Genomic DNA, 14,442 nt, shown 5'->3' with positions numbered 1-14,442 from the left:
CCTTACTCCTCCCTCAATCCTTCTTCTCTTACCCTCCCTCACTCACTCTTACTCCCTCCCTCTCAGCTACACCCTCTCTTGTCTAAACTCCTCCTCTCCCATTTGCTAAATTATAACACCCCTTCTTCCTCTTCACCTCCTCTCCTCTTCTACCTTTCACTTCCTTTCCACTCTTACCCTTCTTTAACCCATCCTTTGTAAACATGCCCTCCCAAATTCTCACCATTACCCGACTCCCCTGCTCCCTTCTCATCTTACTAATTCCTCTTTATCATGCTACTTCCTTCTCTTCCAAATCTCCCCCATCCCGCCCTTCTGCTTACACCATCCCATACACTCACCTTCACCCTCCACTACTCAATCATTTCCCCTACATATTCTCCTTCCTCATTCCACCTAAACGTCTATACCTTTTCCAGCCCAAAGTATTTTCCACCTCCACAGACATTTTTAAACCTAAACCACAGTCAAGCCCAAACAACGTCCTATTGTGCCAACCCAAAAGGCCAAAAGCTGGTGCCATTAAAGCCATAGCCTTATCTGGAGATATCCACCCTAACCCAGGCCCCTGCCTCCATACAAACAACCCCTTCCCTCCTCCCCCTTCCGCCCCTTCTACTAACACCCCTTTCCCCCTTTCCTCTACCTCCTCTACTTTCTCTCTTAATACACTTAAGTTCTTCACCATCAGCGTTCAGAGCCTCAACAATAAAACCCACCAATTACAAGCTTGGATAAACCACAATCAACCAGACATCTTAGCCATTTCTGAAACATGGCTAAAACCTTATATTACTGACCCTGAAATCTTACCTCCAGGCTTCCACATCCTTAGAAATGATAGTTTAAATAAAAAAGGTGGAGGCTCTGCTCTAATCTACTCTAACCATCTCTCTCTAATCCCTCTGCAAATCCCAACCCCACATTTCAAAAATACTGAACTAACTGCAGGTCTCCTCAGATTGAATAAACATAAGAATATCTGCTTTATCTCCTTATATATCTCCCCAGGTGACAAAATCTCTACCCTTGAAAATATTCTTCACTGGGCCTCAACTGAAATAAAATATGAAACTTACATTCTTGGCGACGTTAATATAGACTGGAATAAAATCAACTCACCCTCCCCTTCTCTATCCATTAACCTATACAACTTCACCCAAGTAATCCATTCAACAACTCGTCCTAACAAAATCCACCCTCCTGGATCCATCTTGGACTGGATTCTAGTTTCTCATCCCAACAAAATAATTCTCTCAAGCACCATCCCGATACTTTCAGTGACCATCTCCCTGCCTTCACTCATCGGTCAGCTAATTCCACCCAATTTCATCACCAGTACATTCAAACTCGAAATCTTAGCAACTTTAACCCTACAATTTTCACAAACACCTTCAAACTAATCAACTGGCAAATCCTTAATACTCTTCCCCCTAGACAATGCTGTAGAGCATTTCAACTCTATTTTCCTAGACACTCTGAATTGCCTAGCCCCTCTAAGAAACAAACAAATCAAAACTAACGCTGCTCCTTGGCTGACAAAAGATGCTAAACAAATCATGCATCACAGAGACAAAGCCTGGAAGCATTATCAAAAAAACAAACTGCTTTCTTCCTTCCTCCAATACACCCAACTTCGCAACCAAGTAAAAAAACTAATCACTTTAGACAAAAAAAACTACTATAGTAAACTGCAGTCTAACAAAAATAAGAACCCAAAACAATTTTGGAAATCAGTTAACTCCCTTCTACACCCAGGGTCCAAAAATAATCCCTGCCCAGACCCTAGTTTAACTGACAAGGAACTGAGTTCTCACTTCAACACCTTCTTCACAGAATCCTTAGCTAATCTAACCAAAACATTCCCAAACAATAATCCACCTAACATCCTCTCCTCAACACCCAATAACCTTAATAAATGTCTCTTGAATTTCCAGTTCAAACCAGTTTCAACCAGCTTCATAAAAAGGCTCTTATCTAATCTTAAACCATGCTCCAATGCCCCTGATAACATACCCTCCTCCTTCCTCAAATGCGTAGCTGAAGGTATTGCTCTCCCTATTAGTATCCTGAAAAACAGATCCTTAAATGAGTCATATGTACCCAAACTCTGGCGTTCAGCCTACATCCTACCTCTCCACAAAGGAGGTAAAAACACCACTATCTCTAAATTCCGCCCCATCGCCCTACTCTCTCCAATATCTAAAATTCTAGAAAAATGTGTCCACCACCAGCTTTTACCTTTCCTAACACAGAATCACCTACTTACTTCCACCCAACATGGCTTCCGCCCCGGCCATAGCACCATTACTGCCTTACTATCCTTCCTTGAAACAGTCAACCAAGCCCGAGACTCTGGACTCATTGTATCCACAGTACTATTAGATCTTTCCAAAGCCTTTGACACCATCTCCCATACACACCTACTCTTTCATCTCACCAACTTTAATCTCTCCCCACATACTCTTTCCTGGTTCTCCAGCTACCTATCTGAAAGATCTCAAGCTGTCAGATGGATGAACTCTACCTCTTCCTTCTTGCCCACACCTACCGGTGTTCCCCAGGGGTCCATCCTCGGACCCATGCTCTTCAACATCTTTATAAATAATCTACACTCTGTCATACCTGACACCACAGTCATCCAATACGCTGATGACTCCACCTTAGTTTGTGCTGCTGCCTCTAACTTTTCTGAACTCCAGACTAAAACACAAATAGCCTTTTCCACCACAGAGAACTGGATGCACCAAAACCACCTCTCCCTCAACTGTAATAAATCCAAAATTCTAATTTTTACCCCTTCCAGAGCTTCCTCATCCTTTGACAAAGATTCCTTCAAAGTCCTCAGCCAAACCAACACTGCTATAGAAGTAGTGCCTTCCACTAAACTACTCGGCATTACCATAGACGAACACCTAAAATTCGATCTCCACATTCAACAAAACATAAAGAAAACCCACCAAAAGTTAGGTATGCTCTACAGAAACAACCAATTTCCTTCCAACTCCTCTAGGCACACCCTGGCAATTACAAACCTTCTACCCTCTCTTCTTTAATGGAGCCCCTCTTTTAACCAATCTATTTCCAACATCTCAAAACTTGAAACTTGCTATAATAAGATCTCTAAATTCGCAACCAAATCCAAAACCTCAACTCACCACTGCCTTACCCTTAAATCTCTAAATTGGCTTGAACTTCCCAACCACTTGGACTATCTCCAACTAACCACCGCTCACAAACTAATATTCTACCCAGACTCATGCCCTGCCTTAATAAACATCCTTCCACCATACACTCCAAACAGATCTCTGAGATCTGAACACCAAAACCTTATCTCCATCCACAAACCTAAATGTCCTGCCGGCCAACTTCTACTCTCCTTCTCTCTAGGTAAAAAATGGAACTCTCTCTCCTTCTCTTAGGAGTATACCTAACTCCAAATCCTTCAAGACCCTACTTCCCATATACCTGTCATCCAAATGGAAATGTTCCTGCTCTCACCAGATATAATTTCCAGGGATCTCTTTCCCTGAGCTCTCCACTTCCTGACCCTCTCTACCTCCACGATTTTCCTGACTTTTCTAACTTTCTCCTGACTCCAACTTACTTTTTGCACATCTATGCATTTTTGTTATTTTACTCTGCACTGTATTGCTTTATTATGCTTGCTCATTATGCACATTTTATGTAAATGTATTTCCTGACTGCTTGAATCTTACTCTTGTATTATACCATTAACTTTATGTAACCATGTTTCATTGTATTGCTTGTGGAGCTTTTCATGAATGAATGGACTGCATGAATCTTTACTCTTGTATTTTACCATTAACTTTATGTAACCATGTTTCATTGTATTGCTTGTGGAGCTTTTCCTCCCCGGGCCTCCACTGAAAATGGGCACTTCTTGGCCCAGTGGACTTCCCCGGTAATCAAACTGAAATAAATAAATAAAATAAATAAACATGGATCACAGACTGCATGCCATGGCAGGGCTAGCCACTTAACTGTTCAAAACATGGCTCTAGGTGATTGTCATGTTAACTAATGTCATCAAATAGGCATGGGTATATTTGCCAGTGACAAGTGGGTTGAGGACACGAACTATGCAAGAGCCCTATGCTAACACTGGGAGGCTGGGATGGATGTGCCCATGTTGGCCATATGCCCACCATAAAGCCCTGGGTCAATAAGCTACTGGCTGTCCATTGTCCAGTTTCCCAGCATGGGTTACCTGGGGCAGCTCTGTTGAAGTAAAACCAATCAATCTGCCAAATATGAACTAAGAATTGCTGGACTCATAGGGTCACTGACAGGATGCAGCTTGGAAGTGGATGATATAATGGAAAGTAGGAGGCTGGTCATCATATGTATCCAGGAGACGAGATGGAAGGGCAGTGCAGCAAAGCCAACTGGCTTGGAATCCAGAATCTACTACTCGGGAGGAAGACAGGCTAGAAATGGTGTGGGAAATGTGGTGAGGGAGAAGCTTCAGAAGACGGTAAGGAATGTCATTAGCATTAGCGAAAGACTCATGGCAATCAGACTCCAGCTTAATGACAGGGCAGTATTCATGATCTCAGCCTATGACAGGACAGTATTCATAATCTCAGCCTATACCCCACAACAGGGTTGAGAGTACATTCAAACACGGTGCCTGGGTCCACATGGGTTGGGCAACAGGAACAAAGGAGGATAGGCCATTCTTCTGTTTGGCAAATGACTTTATAGTAGCCAACACATGGCTCAGAAAGACAGAGTCATAAGATCACATGCAATTCAGGTAGACTTCCTCCTAGAAAGGAAAGGGCATTGGGGTAGATCAGCAATTGCAAAGTCATCCTCAGTGAAAGTCAGCCCACAGCATAAACCACGGGTTGTCACAATCAGCTGCAAGCAGTAGTCAGAGAAGGCTCTAAGGTCAAAATAGACCAACCAGGCTGACGAACTGGAAGTTGATGGAAGAGAAAGCACATCAGTTCAAAGAATTATTCAGGGCTGTAGCACCTCAGGAAGGAGGTGTACACCAGGGTTCAGATCTGAGCCCACTGCTGTTCATACTGGTGATGGACTACATTAGGAGAGGAAAAAGATGGAGCTGAAGAAGAATGGCAGTGCCTCAAAACAGCATGTTAAGGACCTCAAAACAGCATGTTAAGGACTATAGGACAGATATGTGGCTAAACCAGTTATGGAAATAAGGTACAGAAGGAAAGCTGGTGGGAGAATGCAGAAGTCATCAAAAAAAAGAAGGAGTGAAGGAAAAAGTGGGAGATAGAAAAGATGGCTGGTTGGCTAGCAAACAGGGTAAGAAAGCATCGGCAATAGCAAAGAACAAGGATTCAGAGGTATTCTATCAACTTCTGAAAAATAAGTCAGTAGACGGAACCACAGTAGACGGAACCAAGAAACTATCAGGCTGCAAGGCAAAGACAGAAAGATAAAGAAGATAGTCAGAAAAGCTGCTCACCAGTCCAGAGGACATCAAATGCAGATGGAAGGAGTACTTCCAGCAGCTTCTGAATGGAGAACCCCCTCCCCCCAGACACTGCCTACAATGAGAGAAGAGGAGGAGCCCACCATAGAAGTAGCAAGAACAGCACTATGGAAAATGAAGTCAGGGAAAGCAGCAGGCACAGATGAGGCCACAGAAGATATAATAAAGATGATGGGTGAGATAAGGGAGAAATGGCTCCTGAGGATACTCATGGTAGTGTGGAGAAAAAGGCATATCCCACATGACTGGAGAATAAGCATACTAGTGCTAGTGCTCATGAATAAAGGGGACATTGACAAGGGTGGGCAGTACTGAGGTATCAAACTCCTGACACATTGCACTGAAAATCTGGAGAGGGTGACTGATAAATAAATACGCAGAGTAGTAGAAAGTAAGACGGGAAATGAGCAGCTTGGATTCATAGGTTCATACTAGGCTATCTGCCCTAGGGCATTTATAAGACTAGCCAGAGTGTGTTTGGCTTTCGCCACCCATTTTAAATTAATTTTGCTATGCCCTTTTTTGAAGTTAATATACTGTGCCTCTGTCTAACAGTGACACAGAAGTGATACCCAGGGTAAACCTACGATCTTCCATCCACTTATCAAGATTCCTCTTGAAGAGAGTCAATGAGGGACTCTGCCTAACCTGGACTGGGATTTTATTCCAGAGTGAAAGGAGCCTCTGGGTTATGAATCTGTCCCTCCAGCATGTCCTATTTATTTCAGTGCTGAGGTTCAAGTCTCTTGAACGCGTAGCTCGATGGGATTTGGATTTTATGAGGTGCAGCATGTCCATTAATTCCGGGTTGGACATGGCTTTATACGTCAGGCACAGATCGCCTCTGAGCAGGAGGTATGCCATTGAGTAGAGCTGGAGTTTCTTTAACCGGGCAGCATATGGCATCTGTTTGAGCCCTTTGATCCTCTTGGTGAGGTACTTTTGGGGTCTTTCCAATTGCTGCAGGTGTCTGGTAAGGTACATCCCAAAAGGGGCATTGTACTCAATTATGGGCCTAATGAGGGATGAGTAAAGAGGCACGATGACCTCCCCTGATCTAGATGTGAATCCCTTCATGATTAGGTGGGCTATATAAAATGTTTTTCTAACCACTTTGGCCATGTGGTTGTCAAATGAGAGATTGCTATCAACTTGGGTCCCCAGGTCCCTAATTACTTCTTCTGTACTTAATGGATTACCACCTATGTGGTAATTTGTGGGCACTTGGTTTTTGCCAAAGGGGATGACTATACACTTTTTGGTGTTTAGCTTGAGGCCATGGCTCTGGCACCAGTTGTCTGGTTCTATGAGGCCCTTTTGGAGGATGCTTGTGCCGGCTGGAGAGTCGATTATGGCGCCCAGTTTGCAGTCATCGGCAAACTTGGTCAGCCACAGTCCTTCCGTGTTGGCCTGTAACACCGAGAAATATATACCGAACAAGAGAGGTCCCAGGACTGAGCCTTGTGGGACGCCACTTGAAACTGGTTTGGAGTCTGACATGGCTCCAGCAATTCTAACCATGTGGGTTCTGTCCTTGAGCCAGTTTGCAACCCATCTAGTGACATAGGGGTTTATATTTAAGCTGGTGAGCTTTGCCCAAGTGGGGTATTGTATCGAAGGCTTTTGCGAGGTCCAGGTAGGCTGTGTGGACCACCTTCCCCTCGTCAATGGCCTTGGTGACGGTTTCAAAGAAATCGACCAGGTTTAAGAGGCAGGATCTGCCCTTAACAAAGCTGAACTGGGTAGAATCCAGTGTCTGTAGGTCCCCAATATCTTTATTTATGAGGTCCATGATGATCCTTTCCATAGCTTAGCAGACCAAGCTAGTCAGGCTTATGGGGCGATAGTTTCCAGGATCCGTTGAGGCACCACCTTTGTGGAGAGGGACCACTGTTGCTGTACGCCACTCTTTGCATACATATCCTGTAGTAAGGCTGAGACTGAACAGTAGTTTTATGTTTGGGTTTAGCTCTTCTTGGAGTTCATGTAGGACGCAGCCCGGGACACCGTCTGGTCCCATTGATTCTGTGTTTTTTGCTTTGGAGAGGGCGGCTCTTACCTGAGCATCTGAGATGTCAGGGGGGCAGCACTCTGCTGGGATAGATATTTGCCCTTTTGGTCGTGGGAGGGGGGGAGTTTGCGCTGAACCTGTCAGCTAAGATGTTGGCAATGTCTGTGGGTTCAGTGTATTTTTTGTCACTTTGGACTAATTCTGAGCATATGTGGGAATTCCCACCCAGGTTCCTAACATAACTAAAGAAAGCCTTGTGATTATCCTTGGTGTCCTGTGCAATTTTTCTCTCGAAGCTGGCCTTAGACGATTTTATGAGTGCCCGTAGTTTTTTGCTAATACTGATCAGAGATGCCTTCCCTTTTTGGGATTTTGCTCTATCATGTAGTAGCTTCCTCCTTCTATTGTATAGTTTGCTTATGGCTGGGGTCCACCAGACAGGACGTCTGCCTTTGGAGGATTGGGTCTTGGTTTTATTTGGGATTGCATGATCCATGCATTCCTGAAGGTGTTCATAGAATGCGTTTATAAAGGATTCTGTGGTCTGGGCAGATTTTCCACAGGCCCGGGGGCTTTGAAGGATTCCACCTCGGTTTTGAGGAGTGTGAAATTTGCTTTAGAGAAGTTTTTCACTGTGTTTTTCTGGGCAGGGGGCGGGGTCGGGATGTGAATATCCAGTGAGATTAGTTTATGGTCTGATCTTACCAGTGAGGGATACACTTCTGGTCTGGAGCATAGAGTCCCCATGTTGGTGATGATCAGGTCCAGTATGTTTTCCCCTCTTGTGGGACTGGTAACAAGTTGTTCCATAGCATTTGAGTTTATAAATTCTAGGAACCTTTGGGCTAGGGTGTTGGAGCTAGAGTAATAGTGTTTGGAGAGACCTTCATATTTTCCAGTGTTCTCAGGAAGGCCAAGTGGGGTTCCTGGGTTTGGGAGGGTGGTTTGTAGCAGGCTATAAACTGGAAGGCAGTTTTACCCACTGTTAGTTGCACATGGTTAGTCTCTGATGCTTCGTGCTGTGCCACCAACCTGGAGGTGTGGGTATCTTTGACGAATATTGATACTCCCCCTCCTTTTGTGGTTCTGTCCAAGTTTTGGGGCCAAAAAGCATGGTATGAGGTATAACCTGGTAGTGCTGGGGTGCTCTCGGTAGCCTTGAACCAGGTTTCTGTTACTGCACAGATATCAATGTTCTCCATGCTAAGGAGAGTTTCAAGTGCGTGCATCTTGAGGTTTAGACTTCTGGCGTTGAGTAGCATTACTCTTGGTTTCTTATCCCTTGTGATACCTATGGCGGTGGGTTTGTCTTTTGAGCCTTGCCTAAAAAAAGGCACTATGGGGGTAGCAAGAGCCTTTACCAATATCTGAAAGCCCAGGGGTGACAGGTGCAAGCCGTCCCTAGCGAAGCATCGTGGCTTGTCGAGCATGTCATCCCAGGCTGACAGGCATTGGATCCCCTTTGAATGACACCAATACTTAAGCCAGTTGTTGAAATGTATCATCTTGTCTTCACATTGTGGCATCATTCTTGGTGAGGGTAAGATGCTACTCAAGGTCTGGGTCATACTGGCCTGGGCTACATGCTCAGAGAGCTCCTCTATGTCTCTTTTCATGCAGTCCAGGGAGGTATGTCTCAGGTCATTCACACTAGCATGGACAATGACCGAGTCATATTTGTACTTGCCTTGGAGTGACCTGAGTGCTTGTGTTATGTGGCGGATCCTAGCGCCCGACAGGCAGCTCACCGTGACCTTCTCCTTGTTCAGCCTGGTGAGCAGGACGTCCAGTTCAGATCAGGATGCAGCACAACTGACCCGATGTTTGCAATGAGACAGACAGTTGAGAAGAAGCTAGAAGATGAGGAAAAAGGCCAACTGGGCATTCTTAGACTGGGAGAAAATTTATGACAAGGTCCCAAGAAAGCAGATTTAGCCAGTGCTGCAGGGGTTCTAAGTCCCAGAAACACTGACAGAGCTAGTGCAGGCTATATACAAGGACCCAATGACTCAAGTATGAACAGTATTCAGTCTCACAGAGGGGTTCCTAGTGGGAGTGGGTGCACACCAGGGTTCAGCTCTGTGCCCACTGCTGTTCATACTGGTGATGGACTACATTAGCAAATAGGTGAGAGTGGACAGATCAACAAAGTTGGTACAGACAGACTCTGAGCAATAACTTCAGCAACGAATAGGAGAATGGAATGCAAAACTGAAAGCACATGGGATGAGACTGAGTACAAATAAGACAGTGGTAATGGCAGCAAATGTTAGAGTTCAGAAGAAGATGAAAATTAAGACAGAAGGAAAATAGTTGGACAGATCAACAGCTTCAAGTACCTGGGAAGGGTGGTTGAGGAGAAGGAAAGTCTGAATGAGGTCAAATCTAGAATCAGAAGGACTGCAGCCAACTGGCTCATAGTATCAGGTGCAGTACATGGCAGAAGAATGTCAAAGACGCTTGAAAGTAAGGTGTGCAAAACAGTGGTGACACCAGTTCTACTGTATTGTAAGGAAACTGGGACAGTAAAGGCAGAGCAGCTGAGGAAGCTGGAGGTGATGGAAATGAACTGTCTGAGATGGATGGCAGGGTGCACACTGTAGGACAAATGAAGTAACAAGGACATAACAGCAGAAGCCAAAGTAGCTTCAATTGCAGGAAAGGTCAAAGAGAACAGATTATGGTGGTTCACGCACATGTGCAGAACAGCAAAAGACAATCTAGTGAAGAAGATTTGGGACAGACAGAAAGAAGGTAAGAGGGAATGAGGGTGGATCTATATTACAAGATTGAATGTTTAAGTGATCGAACACCTAAACATCAAACCTAAAAATGTCAAACGGTGCAGGGAAAGACGTCCTTGGCCACGAAAATAAAAAAATAACTTTACACCTAAAGTGGGGGCTTCACCCCACCATGCCCTCCCCAACTAAATATACCAACTCCAAGATCGCTCTACAGTAGACAAAACGGCAAAATCTGGCGAACGGCCAAGGCAAATCTTTCCTTGCATTAAATCGGCCGTTCTCCATTTTTTTGCTTTCAATATTACAAGATCAATGTTAAACATTCGATCTTGTAATATAGACCCAATGAGGGCATCCAGCAAACAGGTGGATAGACTGTGTGAGAGAAGACCTGTGTTGGTTAGGGATTAGTGTTGAAGAAGACAGGGCAGTGGCAGTTGAGACAAAGCTACAGCAAGCTTACTGCAAATTTCAAGTCAAAGGAAAACCTGACCTTAAAACTGAAACATTTGTACATCTTTTTTTTCAAAACAGGTTTATTGTTTTAACATATAAGAGAAATATCATAACAATTTTATACAAGTAATTAAAAATAGGTATTATTATAATATTCAACAAAACAACTAAAGTATTTACAAACACATCCACTACAATCAGATCAATTAATTAAACTAAAATACCATGCTATTGAAATTAAATTTTTTTTAACAAATTTTGTAAATTATCCCATACAATATAATAAGATGTTTTTCTATTTGTTCTTGTCCTAATTGTGTTTAATTCCATATGGCACACTATATTCATAACATTTTTAAATTCATTGAACGAAGGAGGTGTATCTGAAATCCAATTTCTAGTTATTATTTTCCTAGCCACTGCTAGAATAGACCATAATAAAGGAAAGCTTAACCTTTTTAACACTTTGAGGTACAGGTGTGTTGAATAATATAAGAGATTTAGAAATAATGAAATTATCTGTAAAAAGAGCCTGCAAAAATTCATTAATTGACTTCCACTATTCTTTCAATTTTTATAAACATTTGTACATCTTGACATTGTATTTGCTTGACAGCAGAATAAAACATTAAGCCCATGTAATCTACTTTAAGTGTTTTAACATTATACATAACGTCATACCTACCTTTTCCCCTACCCTCTTTTTATCCATCTTGTGCCCTGTTTAACACCCCTGTGGATTCCCTCTCATCCTGTGCTTACAACCCACAATCACAACCTGCTGTAAAAAAATACTTTTGGATCTACAGGGAGTAGTTAGCCCCTAAAATCCAGACCCTGTCAACCCCAGAGCATACCTCTCAACCTCTTAAAGCAAGAAATCTAGACAAAGCCATAAGTAATGGAGGGACAAAGGCCCAAAAATATGGATAATTTTTAAATATTGTTCTTACAAACTTAGAAAGTTGATAGGATAACAGGTTTTGCATTAGGATGAATTTTCTGAAGGGTATGAAGTCTGAAACCTGAAAGTCTGTCATTATTTTATAACTTCACCCCTCAATGATTTGTTAATGATCTGCCAAAAAACACGAGAGAAACTGACCAAAAACACAAGGTGAACATCTGGACATTCTGTGAAAATCTGGACAGTTGAGAGGTATACCCCAAAATCTGCAAGATGAGACATGCTAGCTCTGCTCACTCATGAATAACTGAAAGCTGTCTCAAGCTATCCATCAAGAGGCTAATTTGTTGAAATTAAAAGGGTGTAAAAGTGGCTAGAAGCTGTTTTTATCTACATACACATTCATTTTAGCAGTCTTATTGTTGAAGCTGTTTACCATCTTGTTTTCTGTCTTAATAGTTGCATCTGTTTTGGCAGTTTTAAATCATTTATTTTAAATCAGCGTTTTTGTTGTTTCTGACTCTACAGCATCTGGATAAATTGTTGTAAGTCATTATCCCATAATTCGAGTAAAGACATGCACTGTTTTTGTCTTGTAAGTGATCTGACATTTAAAATTAAATCCTAGTTGTCCTTTTCTTTGAGAAAGTAAAGCTGCAAAAATTCTGATTATTTCCGGGCAGCGGTAGGATTCCAGTTTATTTTTTTCTTCTGTGAGGTCCAAGAACGTTTTAGTTAAGTCTTCAACTTCTATTTGTGCAAGTCTCTGGCCACCCAACAAGATGCTAAGTGGCTGGACATTCTCTCTTCACTTTAACACGCTGTTTCTTTCTTACGTTAATAGTTGCATCTTTTTTTTTTTTTTTTTAAACAAAGCGTTTTATTGTAGATGCAGTCAGAGACATATTCCCTCTAAAATATATTTACAAATACAAATAATGTCACCTAATACACCCATTTTCAAGGATTAATCAGATATTTGCAGAAAGCTTGTCAGGTGTAGGCATCAAGCCATCTTAAAAAAGTGAGTTAAAAAGTCCTACAGAGAAAGAAAAAAGATACACAACAGAGCAACTATGCACATAAATTAACTATGTTCTGTCTTACGTATATGCTGTACAAGGTAAAACTATTTACAGTTGGTCCACAGTAATGAATGACCTTCAGTGCCTCATCACTAACTCTCCTATACTATTCCAGGAGTTACTTCACAAGCTCACCCTAACACCTGATTAAGTGGGTTTGACAACTTGGAGCTCTGAAGACTTGAGTTGCTGCTGTATATACTTTCTTTCCAAAGTGGTCTAGACGAGTACTTTTCCAGTCAGTGAAAAGTGTGTTGCACCTTGGAGCTCGTTTTGCTACCCTATCCAGGGACTATAGATCTGGACCTGCCATCAGATTTTTGTATATAAAATAATATGACGGTCCTGTACCCTAAATGGTCAAGCATCCAAAGACACGGCTTCAAAGAAATCACTATCAGAGCTTCCTATGCTGGAGCAAAAGCTAGAGGTTTGGGGAAGATCTGCATCCAGGAGATCCACGCAACAGTAACTCCAAATGAGGTATTCTCTAGAAGAGAGTCATTGGATACATTGTCCTTGACATCTGTATCATAAATTAAGGGAAGAAGGGTGGAATCTGTTCCTTCTCCTGCAAGTCAGTGGAGTCCCCCCCCCCAGAAAGAACCACCTTTTCTTTTTCACAGAAGGGACCCAAGATACAGATGGTTAAGTCAGGGTCTGGTTGCCTGCTTTATTTAAAGATCAAGAAATCGAAAACTAGCTTTAACCACTCATAGAAGGGCTGGTTAAGGAGGTGAAGGGCAGATCCACCATTTCACAACTTCTGACGTATGACTGGTGTCCTACTCTCAGACTTGAGAAGCTTTATAAATCTGGTGATGGTCTCCTGTTTAGGTGTCTTAAGGGGAACATTCCTAGGATCCAGCTTATGGACTCTGACTTCCTTTTAGGGTGGGGATATTTCTCCACCATAAATAAAAATCAACACTACAGGCCGACAACTGGAGGTCCAATGTCCAGCTCATCTGACAGTGTCATAGTTTCTACCCACAAGTAAATTTAAGACAGAGTTGGCACAGCAGCTCCCAGAGGGACAGTGTAGAAGTCTCAGTAAAATCAGGTGTTAGGCTGGGGGCTGCAAAGGTGCTGCCATGACTGTGACCCCCAGACCTAGAGTCTCTCATTCCTTCGCTTTCTAGGCAAACTTTTTTTTAGTGGGACAGAGTGGTCTCTGCTGCATCTCTTCATTTGAGATGGACATTTTAAATAGGGCGGCTAGTTACTTTTTCCTCCTGGTACATTTGCAGTGCATGCTATCTTCTCCTAACTGTCTTACAACTATATCCTTGGCAGATCTCACAGTTCAAGAAGCTGTGTCCTGAAACAATGCTGTATAACTACTACATATGGCAGTCAATATGGGGAATCTGAGCGATTTATCTCCCATAAAGAAGTGTAACAGACTTCTTCCCTTGGGCTGGACATACCCACATAGACTTTGATATGTGGAAATACACCAATGTGTTGTCACAGAAATACCTTATAAAAATTACAAGAAAATGTCCAAAAAAGTACTTATCTCCTCTGTCTGATGTGCCTTTTGGCCTAGGCCAGTGCTGGATTAGCGAACAATCTTTTCCTGATATGATGCTCACATGTGTTAGTGGCAAGAAAGAGCTAAAAATGGTGTAGGCAGATGCAAACTTTATACCAGGACATGCACATGTCCAGGTGAAGGCAGTGACAGTCGGGCAAGAGGAGGAACAACGCTCAGCTCTGTGACATCAGCATGGATCTTG

At 42.8% G+C, this 14,442-nt stretch overlaps 1 protein-coding gene across 2 annotated transcripts in view; it reads right to left on the bottom strand.

Moving 5' to 3' along the window:
* CCDC88C (coiled-coil domain containing 88C) overlaps window positions 1–14,442 on the bottom strand; it is a 1,480,266-nt gene that overhangs the window by 753,105 nt on the left and 712,719 nt on the right. The window lies entirely within an intron of this gene.

The sequence above is a fragment of the Protopterus annectens genome, chromosome 6.part0, assembly GCF_019279795.1.
Source record: "Protopterus annectens isolate FY-2018-M chromosome 6.part0, PAN1.0, whole genome shotgun sequence".
Lineage (NCBI taxonomy): Eukaryota > Metazoa > Chordata > Ceratodontiformes > Protopteridae > Protopterus > Protopterus annectens.
Note: the sequence above shows the minus strand (reverse complement) of the source record. Positions and strands in the feature narration are given on the sequence as shown.